Source organism: Medicago sativa, chromosome 5, assembly GCF_051527215.1.
Source record: "Medicago sativa cultivar Bolivia chromosome 5, Bolivia_mono, whole genome shotgun sequence".
Taxonomy (NCBI): domain Eukaryota; kingdom Viridiplantae; phylum Streptophyta; class Magnoliopsida; order Fabales; family Fabaceae; genus Medicago; species Medicago sativa.
In genome coordinates, this window is record NC_140753.1 from 24,845,588 (window position 1) to 24,860,016 (window position 14,429).

Consider the following 14,429-nt stretch of genomic DNA (forward strand, 5'->3'; position numbering starts at 1 on the left):
ATGATCATTGTAAGCAAGATTTCTATGATAAAGAAGCAAGTATTAAGCGTGTTAGTAAGGCATGGCATACGAGAGAATCGTGTCATGAATCGGGTAGCAAGTTATTCTTTAAGCAAGGGAAAACTAGAGCCTCAACATAGTTGTCGAGAACTAGCTAGTTAGCAAGAATCCTTAGATTGATAAGACGCGAAGTATAAACTCTTCGCACATGATCAAGAGTGATATAGCAAGCATGTTAAGTTGTGGTTTGATTAGTTAATCTCTCCACCATGATTAGGAATGTACAAGCATGATCAATTAAGACTTTACCATTAATCGGATCGATCAAGGTTCCGAGGTAAACTTGTAAGCATGAATAGGTTAATCCTATATGAACGACAAGACCATGATTAATATATTATAGGTGGCATGTCTCTTGCTATCCACGCTAGGGGGATACAAGGGGTTCTCATTGTAAGAACGATTCAAGCCGTAAGGGACCCGCATGTCACCGAGTAAGCAAGACGTAGGTGTTCGTGTCTCTTGTTATCCACATCAGGGGGATACGGGAGGTTCTCGACTCAAGGGGAACGGTTCAAGCCGTAAGGGACCCGCACGACACCGAGGGAGTCCGATGTACGTACATCGGTCATGTATGGGATTGTTTTCGGGGTTACTCCACCCGGGGCTCTCCGTAAAATGAATCAAGATAATGATTGTTTGTTCAACGCTAACTTAATGAATGAACTTATGTACGACCATGCATATTATGTTTATGATTATGTAAGAATGATTCCATGCACGATTATGTTCAAGAACAAGAGCACTAGATACTATAAGACAAGTTCAAGACATGGAATAGAACAAGTAAAGAATGATATATCGATGACGATCTTAGGTTTCCCCTGATCGTCCGGTTTAGAATCGTGCCATGATTATGATATGTTTAAGCCTTGCTACGTAGAGCGTATTCTTGGCAATGCGGTTTTAGATTCCCCCTCGACCGCCATGACACGTATAGGAAGTGAAGCCTATAACAAGTAAGATGAACCTATGACGGGTCTAGCATGCACTACAGTCTAGGAAAGCATGACCACACACGTATAATCAACCGTCAGGTTGTATTGTAGACACGTGGTGACCGTAGGTTTTCCCTTGAGGTTACCTATAGCCTAGGATTAGGGGAACTCACTGAGACATTATGTCTCATCCCAATCCTTATTTGTTTCAGATATCAGGTTGGACGTCAAGGTAGAAGCCGGATGGATTTTTCAGCAAGAGCTCGTTCGTACCTGAAGCATGAAGAATATGGATCTCAAGGATGTATTTATTTTAAACTAGACAAGATATGATGTAGTGATATTGTACGAACACGTTTTGTTGTATATAAATTCATTCGAAGTTTTATTGTTGTAAATTTTAATGTATCCAGTACTAAACGTAACACACATGCTAGACTTTCTAGATACGTCTAGTATGGGTGTTACATAAAGCTTTCAAGTGTATCAAATAATTAGGCAATTTTTGGAATCCGTAACAACGGTCTAATTTCAAAATTTGTAAATTCCACAACTTACATATGGATTTTGGAAGAGTTTCAAACTGACCTTCAGAAAGATCCAAGTACCTTAAACACTTCAAATAACCGATTAAAGATGACACTTTAGATAAAGTCACCTTAAGCACATGTAAAGAACGAAAATTGAATACATTGCAGGGAAAATACATTAAAAAAAAAAAATCATAAGATCTTGTGTAGGTCCTTAGTGATTCGGCGTTACGCATCCAGATTGAATCAGCACTAGCTGAGATTGTCCTATTAACAGAGAGATGGCGGATTCTTTCCAATGTATTCGGCATGTCATCATTTTTTGTAATGCAACAAACCTCATCTGAAATTGACTGAGCGAGATCATGAACAAGATCGTGCATCTTGAAACTTATAATTTCGCCAAATACATCTCTCTCAAAATCTCTCAAAACTTAAGCTATTATACATTATATAATACTATAAATAATTTCACTAATATGTGCGCAATTTTGTATTAATTCACATGTGACAACCACAATCCGTAACACATCATCCATTACGAGTTGTCATTGGTTTTCGCTACTTTCTCCCTTACATTGTATTGAAGATTTTTCAAAAGCTAGCACTAGCAGCTTCTCATTTAAAAAATAAATAAAACTGTTTTATAAAAGATTTGTAGAAAAAAAGCACTAATATGGGGTATAATTTGTATGCAAGAGGATCTAGCCCTCATTCTAATTAAGGCTAGACAAAATCATTCATCTACTTGGGCGTGACAAATGTTGCAAGTCTTCCTAAACTTCATCATGTAACTCTTCTTCATCATTTAGTTGTCGTATGATCCTCATAAACAAGGATTTATACCAAAAAAAATAATTTATATTTTTTTATGAGAATAAGAGGGTTTATACCAAAAAAAATAATTTATATTTTTTTGAAGGTAAATATGACTAAAGTCTAATATTTTAAATATTCCAATGGTTATGATTAATTGACGGTGTAAAAAATATTTACAGCATATCAATTAAATCTTATTTTTAAATGCAAAACAATAAGTGCAATGTATGTTAGATTTTTTCAGATTATGGAACTATAATAATGACTGGAGCAACAATAGATAAATTGGCATGTAATAGGTGGCCAGAGAAATATTACAGTTGAATGAAAAGGGCCTTTGTTACAACCTCATAATTTTCTCCGTTATGTCTACTTTCTCTATTTTAAACCTAGATATGAAATGCCATAAATTCTGTGGACCATGAAATCCAAACTTAGAAAGTATTGCATATCAGTGGATTTTAATTATAGGGCAACAAATTTTGCACATTTCAATTTGTCAGACACAGTTCAAATTCCATTTGATTCTTAGCACTATGTTGACACTCAACATACAAGACTTTATGGTGATTTTAATTTCCTTTGTATAAGAACCGTAAAATTCTGACTCATGAAGGTGACTGTTAAATCATTTCATATTTGCATTTGGATAGTTCGCTACATATGTTATAATTTTCCCATTGGTTAGGATTTACAACCAATGAATGAGGGGCATAGATTTTTGATTAATGGAGGTTAAATCTTTATACCAAAAATTGCTACAAACATAATGACAGGGCCTAAAATAGTATACATATATTTATGATATACTGAAGGTGAGAAAAACACAAGAAGGGGGGTTGAATTGTGTTTTGAAAAATTCTTCGTTTCTCCTAAAAACTGAACACACTGATCAGAAGCTAGGTGAGACAGCTTCTGAAGTGATAATCAGAATCTAAATGCAGCGGAATAAAACAGAAAGAGAGAAGAAGAACGACACAAAGCAATTATACTGGTTCCTTCCACAATCCGGAAGTAGTCCAGTCCCCCTTGCACTTCCAAGGATATTTCACTATGAGTAATATCTGATTACAAATGCTCAAGCACACAAGCAAGAGACTTCCAATGCTCAAGCACACAAGCGAGAGACTTCCTTTGCTCAAGAACACAATCAAGAGACTTCCTGCTCAAGCACAACTGCAAGAGACTTCCTAACTAAACAAAATTACACAGAAAATTGTTTAAGGTTGAACACTTGATATACAATCAGAGGTGCTCACAATACAAATCAGATACAGACTCAATGGACTTAAGAATTTCTAAGATATGACTTTGAGACACAGAAATTCTAAGTGAATGCAGAACAATTTCAGCAGAGGTTTGGTACTTGTGAAAATCTTGTGAGTCTTTCGTTCAGCGTTCTTGCATTACCAAATCTCTAGGTCTTCACTCCTTTATATAGAGGTGTGAAAGAGACGTTGTGAAATTGCCAGCACACCAAAGAGTCGTTATTGAAGCTTGATCTTTCACCAATGATCTTTTTCCTGATTTGGTTGTTGTCCTATGAAGAACCAATTTGAAATCCATTCCTTATCCAAAGGAACATATATGCAGGCGAGACCGTATTCTGGAGCTGTTTTCTTGTCTTGAAGCGTGGACACAAAACAGAGTAGTGGAGAACGTGGTTGTACAATTCGTACAATGTCAACGCTTTCGTCCAAAATGCAAGCACAAGCCTTCAAACACCTTTGAAATGACCGTTGCAAAATTCCACTAATCCTTTGTTTGTGTTTTCGAATCCAATGGACAGCTTTTGCATTGATAATTCTTCAATTCTTGAATCTTTTGCAAATCCAGTTGAGATTCAGCTTCTGGTGAAATAGCTTCTGATGAGGCAGCTTCTGATGATGCAGCTTCTGATGATATGACTTCTACAGCTTCTGATGACGCAGCTTCTGATGATGTGGCTTCTGGACCTCTTGTCTTCAGAAGCACTATTCTTCAGGAGCAGCTTACTTCAGGAGCGTTATTTCTTCAGGAGCAGCTTGACTTCAGGAGCGCTTTGCCTTCAGAATCATCTAAGCTTCATTTTCTTTTGCTCTTTATTTGCTCATTCAGAACCAATGATGATGTAACTTTATAATTATGGTCCTGTACACTTGAACAAATATTAGCTAGTCCAATTTACAATTTTTAATACCTTGTTATCATCAAAACTCTTTAAGGTTCATTGTTAAACACATTTTGTTCCAACAATCTCCCCCTTTTTGATGATGACAAACAAAAGTATTTAAAATTGATCAATTGTTGTTAATCTAATTAACAAGTTGACCTTGGGGTTCTGAGGTTTGTAAGCTCAGAGTCTGAGGTTTGTAAGCTCTAACTCCCCCTGAGTCTGATAGTATTTAAGGTGAGGTTTGTAAGCTCCCCCTAAGTTCTATCCAGGTTAATTAAATTCATTTTTCGCACAATAAAAAAATATCAGAGCTTAAAAACAAAATTGAATCATTGAAAGAATTAACTTATAGATAAGAAGAATGGTTCAATTAATTTTACTTGAATTTTGATACTCCTTCGTTCGTTCATAGCTTATACCAATAAGGTAAAGATGATAGAAGTTTTTCAAAAAATTTCAAATGCCATTAATGGGGCTCAGAGCCTTTAAATACTTGTCACATATACTCCCCCTTTTGTCATTATCAAAAAAGATAAAAAATAAGCATAAAAGACAAAAAGATTTGAGAAAAAAAAAACTCAAACAAAAGAGAGTATACAAGAAATTAATCAGATCAAAAATATATGAACATGAATATCTAAAATATCAGAAGCAGCTAAACAGTCAGAATCAGTAAGCATTCAGAAGCAAAGAGAATTAAAACAGAATGGTTTCAGAAGCAAGGACTAGGAATTTAAAACAAACAACAAACAAAAAGAAAAACACAAGGGTGTGCAACTAAGGGTTGGTTTGATGTTGTTTCTTCATCTCCTCCATTTCTTCAATCTTCTTCTGCAACAGTTCTTCAAGCTGTTGTTGCCTCTGGAGAAGAGCCTGTTCCCTTTCCTTAGCTTCTTGCTGCTGCTGTGCCATCTGTTTCTTCAGAAGCTTACACAACCTGGCTTCTCTGGTCAAGTAATCCGTTTCAAAGAAGAAAGGCTGGTTTGCCAGGAGCAGTGTAGAACTTCTTACTCTAAGACTCTGATTCAGATGCTCCATTAACTTCCTGACAGAAGCTTCCTTGCTTCTGATGCACTTAGCCCTTATGCTTTCAATTAGCTCAGTTGCCCGGTTCTGAAGAGATGCCCAGGAGTCTTCATATGCACTTGTGAGATCAATTGTCCTTCGTTGATTCACAAGATTATGCATCTGACTCAGGATTGTGAGAAGCTCAGAATTGATATATCCAGATTCCAGGATGTTTGTGGGTGGATGTTCAAGGGTTTCAAGATCAGAATCACAGATTTCCAAGTCTTGAACAGGGTTAGGAACTGGAATGGTAAAGTGTGTTTGTGTGTTTGAAGATGAAGGCTGGTCAGAAGCAATGTGTGTGGTAGAGGTTGAGGCTTGAACATTGACTAGAGAGATGTCAACATCCATGGGAGTTGGTTCTGGGGAGTGTTCAGGTAAAGGTTGAAATTCAGTTTCAGTTGGTGGTTGTTGTGGTGAAGTTGATGTTTGAGTGTTGAGTTGGGGTTCAATGGTAGCTGTTGGTGATTGTGGGGGTGTTGTGGGTTTATGTGTTTGTTGATGGGGGTTTTCTGAAACAACATTTTCAGAAGCAGCTGCTTCTGGAGTTGCTTCAGAGGCCTTTTCTGAAGTAGATTCAACATTTTCTGGAGGAATCATGTTGAGAGGTTGAATGTTAAGGGGTTGAGGGTTAAGGCGAAAGATAGTCTCAATGACTCTTTCTCTCTGCACAGCCATTTCAGCCAACTTCTCATTAATTATGTGACCAACTGGTTCATAAGTAGTTGACTGAGAGGGCTTTTTGTTGGTTTTGGTTAATGTTGACTGGCTTTTTACTGGTTTTTGAAAGAGTTGGGCTAAGGGTATATCATCATCAGAATCATCAGAATCTGATAATGGTGTGGATGCGGAATCTGATGATATATTAATTACCTTCTCTGGTTCAGGATCAGAATCCTCTTTAACAGACTCACTGGTCATCAGCAACAGTTGCTTGGCTTCTGAAACTACAGACTCTTGTAGCTCAGCAGCAATCTCCATAGCTTTTCCAATAGCTTCTGACACAATAGTAGCAGCTTCAGTCTTCTTAGAAACATGAGGGAAGTTCTTGGTCCTTCTTACTGCTTGCTTTCTCTTCTTCTTTGGTATAGCAGGTTGATCAAGAGTAATGCCAACATCCATGATCATCCTGGAATCCATGTCTTCAATGGCTTCTTCAATAGAAGGTACTGATGAACTACCAATTTTGAGCTTGTCAGTAGCAACTTTTGCCTTTTTAGCAGATTGTTCACCTCTAGATATTGCTCTGCAGTCATCTTCCTTTTTGACTTTCTGCCTCTGGCTCGTGGCAGAGCACCACCATACATTTCCTCTGGAATATCTTCCAATCTGATTCTCTCATTGGTTGCCTCAAAATGTTCCTTTATATAGTACATCTGCACTTCAATGGGATCCTTCTTGCAGATGGGTGGAAAGTCCTTCATAAGATCAGACTTAACAAGTGATTCACTCAAATCTGTATGAAGCTTGGTGACAGCAGGGATCAACTTCATATTCTTGAGGGTTTGTGCATTAATGAACTTTCCAGTTTTAGTATCAAGCAACTCATCTGTGAAGGCTTCAGCACTGCTTAGCTTGTCCAAGACTCCTCCTTGATAGAATATTTCTGACAAGAGTCTTCCATAAGGTACCCAGGTTCTATTCTGCAGCTGACTCTGTTTCAGACACTCTATCAAGTATTTGAACATATATTTTGGCACGTTCACTTTCTCCTTCTTAATGAAGTGTTGAAGAAAGACTTTTTGTGCCAAATTGGGTTTCTCACTACCACCACATGGAAGTAAGTCCTCATTCTGAATCTTCAGAAGCAGCTTCTTATCCATGCTTAGATCAGCATACTTTCCTGCTTGCGTTGAGTTGTACAGGGCCAAGTTTACTTTTTCCTTCCAGAGGCGTTCTTCAGCTGTATTTGAGAGATCAATTCCAGAGTATTTTCCAGAGGCCTCTCTACAGAGTACAGCTTCTATCTGCCATTCCGCAATTCTCACTGGAATACCACAAATACTTGACCTGATTTCAATACCTGTAAATGGCTCAAGTCCCATTTCTTCTCTGGTTTTCCCTTCCAGTTCGGGATAAATCAACACCATTTGACTTTCTTCAGTTATAGACGCAGCTTTGTCATAAACCTTAGCCCTTACCCAGAAGTGTCTTACCAATGCTTCGTATGTTGGTCCATTCAACATCTTGAAGTAATGCATAAGTTCCTGCTCTTCATAGTAGCTTCTGATCCAACACTCATGGAAGGCGAGTGATTCAAAATCCACCGGATTTTCTATTTGAACCTGTAGTTCCCATTCTTCCAATTTCATGCTTCTTCCTTTGTAGTCAAATTCAGGGACCATCCGTGAAGTAGATTCTGAAACTTTTGAGCTTGATGATGCCATTTGATGATTGACGAAGATTTGAAGAAGATGAAGATTTTAGGGTTCTAAGTTTGAGAGAATGCGCTTACTTCGCAAGAGGTTTGAGAGCAAATGTGTTTGTTGTGAGTGAGTAGTGTGTGAATTGTCAAAGTGTTAAAAGTAAAACGATTGCAATTCAAAAGAGACAAACAAACATAACATTAATGACAAAATTGGGGGCGCGTGAAAAGTACTTTCAAAGCTATTAAATCATCATTGCCCTTTTAGTTATACACCAACACATACAGGCCACGTAAGAAGTTCACAGAGTAACTACCAAGTTAATGGGCCAGAAGTTACTTTTTTAAAAGGTAACTTCCAACGTTTCCACTAATTCAACTATTCAGAAGCAACAAATCCAGCTTCTGGACTTCAGATGCTGACGTCATCATCAGAAGCGAGTTTTCCTCAGAACCTCAATAAAGAGCTTCTGATGGACTACCGCTTCTGAACTAACTTCAGAACCTAAAATCCTATTCAGGAGCAAGCAATCATTTAATCAGATACAAAGTGCATGTTCAAATTTTTCTTTATAAAATCAAATCTTTCAACAGTTAAAGGCTTAGTAAATATATCAGCCCATTGATTTTCAGTATCAATGAATTGTATATCTAAAATTCCTTTTTGAACATAATCTCTGATAAAATGGTGTTTGATTTCAATGTGCTTAGCTCTTGAATGCAAAATTGGATTTTTAGACAAACAAATAGCAGCAGTATTATCACAATAAATGGGAATACTGTTAGCAGTTATCTGATAATCTTCCAACTGATGTTTCATCCAAAGTAGTTGTGTACAACAACTTGCAGCTGAAATGTATTCTGCTTCTGCTGTAGACATAGCAATAGTTGTTTGTCTTTTGCTAGCCCAGGATATAAGATTATCACCCAGAAATTGACAATTGCCACTGGTTGACTTTCTTTCAATCCTATCACCAGCATAATCAGCATCACAGAATCCATTTAGCTTATAATCTAAGGATTTCCTATAAAGGAGTCCAAGATTGGTCGTTCCTTTCAAATACCTGAAGATCCTCTTGACAGCAGTCATATGAGATTCTCTAGGATCTGATTGGAATCTTGCACACAAGCATACACTGAATAAAATATCTGGCCTAGATGCAGTGAGGTATAACAAAGAACCAATCATACCTCTATACAGCTTCTGATCTACTTTAGCTCCTTCATCTTCTTTGCTTAAGGTGCACGTAGGGTGCATTGGAGTGTTCATCACTTTACAATCTTCAAGTTTGAACTTCTTCAGAAGCTCCTTTGTGTACTTTGATTGATGAACATAGACTCCATCTTTGCATTGATTGATTTGAATGCCCAGGAAGAACTTCAGCTCTCCCATCATGCTCATTTCAAATTCATCCTGCATTAACTCAGAAAATTCCTTGCAGAGAGATGCATTAGTAGAACCAAATATTATATCATCAACATATATTTGCACAACAAGAATATCTTTCTCAAGGGTCCTTCTGAAGAGTGTTGTATCAACCTGTCCTCTTTTAAAATCATTTTTGATTAAGAAATTACTTAGTCTATCATACCAAGCTCTGGGAGCTTGTTTCAAGCCATATAGTGATTTCTTCAGTTTAAAAACATGGTCAGGATATTTAATATCCTCAAATCCAGGAGGTTGCTTGACATACACTTCTTCTTCTATGACACCATTTAGAAATGCACTCTTGACATCCATTTGATATAATATTATGCCATGATTAACTGCATAGGAAAGAAGTTGTTGGAACAAAATGTGTTTAACAATGAACCTTAAAGAGTTTTGATGATAACAAGGTATTAAAAATTGTAAATTGGACTAGCTAATATTTGTTCAAGTGTACAGGACCATAATTATAAAGTTACATCATCATTGGTTCTGAATGAGCAAATAAAGAGTAAAAGAAAATGAAGCTTAGATGATTCTGAAGGCAAAGCGCTCCTGAAGTCAAGCTGCTCCTGAAGAAATAGCGCTCCTGAAGTAAGCTGCTCCTGAAGAATAGTGCTTCTGAAGACAAGAGGTCCAGAAGCCACATCATCAGAAGCTGCGTCATCAGAAGCTGCAGAAGTCATATCATCAGAAGCTGCATCATCAGAAGCTGCCTCATCAGAAGCTATTTCACCAGAAGCTGAATCTCAACTGGATTTGCAAAAGATTCAAGAATTGAAGAATTATCAATGCAAAAGCTGTCCATTGGATTCGAAAACACAAACAAAGGATTAGTGGAATTTTGCAACGGTCATTTCAAAGGTGTTTGAAGGCTTGTGCTTGCATTTTGGACGAAAGCGTTGACATTGTACTTTGTACGAATTGTACAACCACGTTCTCCACTACTCTGTTTTGTGTCCACGCTTCAAGACAAGAAAACAGCTCCAGAATACGGTCTCGCCTGCATATATGTTCCTTTGGATAAGGAATGGATTTCAAATTGGTTCTTCATAGGACAACAACCAAATCAGGCAAAAGATCATTGGTGAAAGATCAAGCTTCAATAACGACTCTTTGGTGCGCTAGCAATTTCAACGTCTCTTTCACACCTCTATATAAAGGAGTGAAGACCTAGAGATTTGGTAATGCAAGAACGCTGAACGAAAGACTCACAAGATTTTCACAAGTACCAAACCTCTGCTGAAATTGTTCTGCATTCACTTAGAATTTCTGTGTCTCAAAGTCATATCTTAGAAATTCTTAAGTCCATTGAGTCTGTATCTGATTTGTATTGTGAGCACCTCTGATTGTATATCAAGTGTTCAACCTTAAACAATTTTCTGTGTAATTTTGTTTAGTTAGGAAGTCTCTTGCAGTTGTGCTTGAGCAGGAAGTCTCTTGATTGTGTTCTTGAGCAAAGGAAGTCTCTTGCTTGTATGCTTGAGCATTGGAAGTCTCTTGCTTGTGTGCTTGAGCATTTGTAATCAGATATTACTCATAGTGAAATCTCCTTGGAAGTGCAAGGGGGACTGGACTACTTCTGGATTGTGGAAGGAACCAGTATAATTGCTTTGTGTTGTTCTTCTTCTCTCTCTCTGTTTTATTCCGCTGCATTTAGATTCTGATTATCACTTCAGAAGCTGTCTCACCTAGCTTCTGATCAGTGTGTTCAGTTTTTAGGAGAAACGAAGAATTTTTCAAAACACAATTCAACCCCCCTTCTTGTGTTTTTCTCACCTTCAATTGGTATCTAGAGCCTTGGTCTGTTGTGTAACACTTAACCGTGCAACAGTCAAAGATCTGAGAAAAACATGTCTACTCCTCCTCCTACTGGTTCTGGTGAAACTAGCTATAAACATGTCTCACATGATTATAGTGACAGTAAGAAATCCAGTGTTGGAAAAGTTCCAAAGTTCAATGGAGATGCTGAAGAGTTCTCTTGGTGGAAGACCAACTTTTACAGTTACATCATGAGCCTAGATGAAGAATTATGGGATATTCTGGAAGATGGTGTTGGTGATTTAGTCCTTGATGAAGAAGGAGCTGCTGTGGATAGAAAGAAACATACTCCAGAACTGAGGAAACTTTACAAGAAGCATCATATTATCAGAGGAGCTCTTGTCACTGCCATACCCAAAGCAGAATACATGAAGATGAGTGACAAATCCACTGCTAAAGCTATGTTTGCTTCTCTCTGTTCAAATTATGAAGGGAGCAAGAAGGTCAAAGAAGCAAAGGCTCTCCTGCTTGTACATCAGTATGAGTTATTCAAGATGAAGGATGATGAAACTATTGAGGAGATGTACTCAAGGTTTCAAACCTTAGTTTCTGGGCTACAGATTCTAAAGAAGAGCTATGTTGCTTCTGATCATGTAAGCAAGATACTCAGAAGCTTACCTGCCAGATGGAGACCAAAAGTGACTGCCATTGAGGAAGCTAAAGATTTAAACACTTTAAGTGTCGAAGATCTTGTTAGTTCTCTCAAAGTTCATGAGTTAAGTCTTAATGAACATGAGTCTACTAAGAAGAGTAAATCAATAGCTCTTCCATCCAAAGGCAAGTCATCAAAAGCTCTCAAAGTAGTTGAATCTGAAGAGGAAGAACAGTCAAGTTCAGATTCTGAACCAGATGCTGCTGAAATGGCCATGCTCTCAAACAGACTTCAATATCTGGCCAAGAAGAACAGAAAGTTTCTCTCCAGAAGGGGTAACTCCAGAAGCTCAAAGAAAGAAGATCAGAAGGGATGCTTCAACTGTAAGAAGCCTGGACACTTCATTGCTGAATGCCCTGATCTTCAAAGAGAAAAGTCAAAGGACAAGTCAAAGAGGTCTACATTCAAACCAAGCAAACTCAAGAAGCAGATTAAGCAGAGTTTAATGGCAACCTGGGATGATTTGGGTAGTGAATCTGGATCTGATAAAGAGGAAGCTGATGAAGATGCAAAGGTAGCTGTTGGGTTGGTAGCAACAGCAACTTCAGAAGCTGGATCAGATTCAGACTCAGAAGATGAAAACGAGGTATATTCCAAAATTCCCAGAGATGAACTTGTTGAGTCACTTAAAGAACTTCTTACACATTTTGAAGTAAGAACCAATGAGTTGAAGGATTTAAAAGAAAAATATGCTGATTTGGTACAACAGCAAAAATCAACTCTATTGGATCTGAAAGCTTCTGAACAAGGACTTAGGGGCTTTGACTTCATGTGTAAAACATATGAAGATCAGCTCAGGTTCTTATGTCAGAAGCTACAAGAAAAGTGTAATGAAAAATCTTTAAGTAACCATGAAATTGCTCTTGAAGATTTTATTATATCTGGCATTGACAGAAGCAGAGTAGCTTCTATGATTTATAGCATTTACAAGAACAATGGCAGAGGAATTGGTTTTCCAGAAGTGAAACTTGAGAAAACCAATCTAAAATCTTGTTGTGAATGCATCAAGGAAGGTCTGAAAACATTCTTTGTACCAGAAGGGGCTGAGTTGGAAACTGTTGTTCAATCAGAACCTGAAGCTTCTAGTCCTAAGGCTAAGATTACTTCAACGCCAAAGAACTCTAAGTCAAAGGCTATGATCAAATCTGATTCCAAGACTTCAAAGGTCAGGATCCTGAAAAGATCAGAACCTATTCCTCAGAGTCTGGTGAAACCAAAATCTGGGGTTCTGAAGTCTAAGTTTCAGAAGAAGATAGTTACTGCTTCTGAAGTACCAAAACCTAAGGTGATGGTTAATCAGAAGCAACCCAACTCACAGCACAAGGTACAAGAAGTGAAGAGTAAAGCCTTAAGTACTAACCTTCCAGGACCCATAGAACAATGGGTACCTAAATCAAAAAATGTCAATGATGCAGGTATGTCTAAGAGCAGTGCCAAAGCAAAGATCATGGTACCTAGACAGCGGTTGCTCAAGACACATGACAGGAGACAAGTCCATGTTCCTCAGCCTAACAATAAAAGAGGGAGGAAATGTGAAATTTGGAGGCAACCAGTCAGGCAAGATCATAGGTACAGGAACTATTGGTAATTCCTCTACCTCAATTAATAATGTATGGTTGGTAGATGGTCTTGAACATAACCTTTTGAGCATTAGTCAATTTTGTGATAATGGTTATGATGTGCTTTTTGAAAAACCCAACTGTACAGTAATCAACAAGGAAGACAAATCCATTGTGTTCAAGGGAAAGAGAGTTGACAATGTCTATAAAATCAATTTTTCTGAACTGGCTGATCAGAAGGTGGTTTGCCTACTATCAGTGAATGATAAGAAATGGATGTGGCACAGAAGGTTGGGACATGCTAACTGGAGGTTAATCTCTAAGCTTAGTAAGTTACAACTTGTGAAAGGGCTACCAGACATTGACTATCATTCAGATGCACTCTGTGGTGCATGTCAGAGAGGGAAAATTGTGAAATCATCTTTTAAAACCAAAGACATTGTTTCAACCTCGAGACCTTTAGAATTACTCCATATTGATTTATTCGGACCAGTGAGTACTGCATCCTTATATGGAAGTAGATATGGATTAGTCATTGTTGATGATTACAGCAGATGGACTTGGGTGAAATTCATAAAGAGTAAAGATGTTGCGTGTGATGTATTCAGTAGCTTCTGCACTCAAATTGAATCTGAAAAAGAATCAAAAATTTTGAAAGTCAGAAGTGATCATGGTGGAGAATTTGAAAATGAGCCATTTGAAGCCTTTTGTGAAAAACATGGAATTTTCCATGAATTCTCTTCTCCTAGAACACCACAACAAAATGGGGTTGTAGAGAGAAAGAACAGAACTTTACAAGAAATGGCCAGAACCATGATTCATGAAAACAATTTACCAAAACATTTTTGGGCAGAAGCAGTGAATACAGCATGCTATGTTCAAAACAGGATCTATATTAGACCTATTTTGGAGAAAACAGCATATGAAATCTTTAAAGGAAGAAAACCCAATATCTCTTACTTTCATCAATTTGGATGTACATGTTACATTCTGAACAACAAGCTCTACCTAAAGAAATTTGATGCCAAGGCCC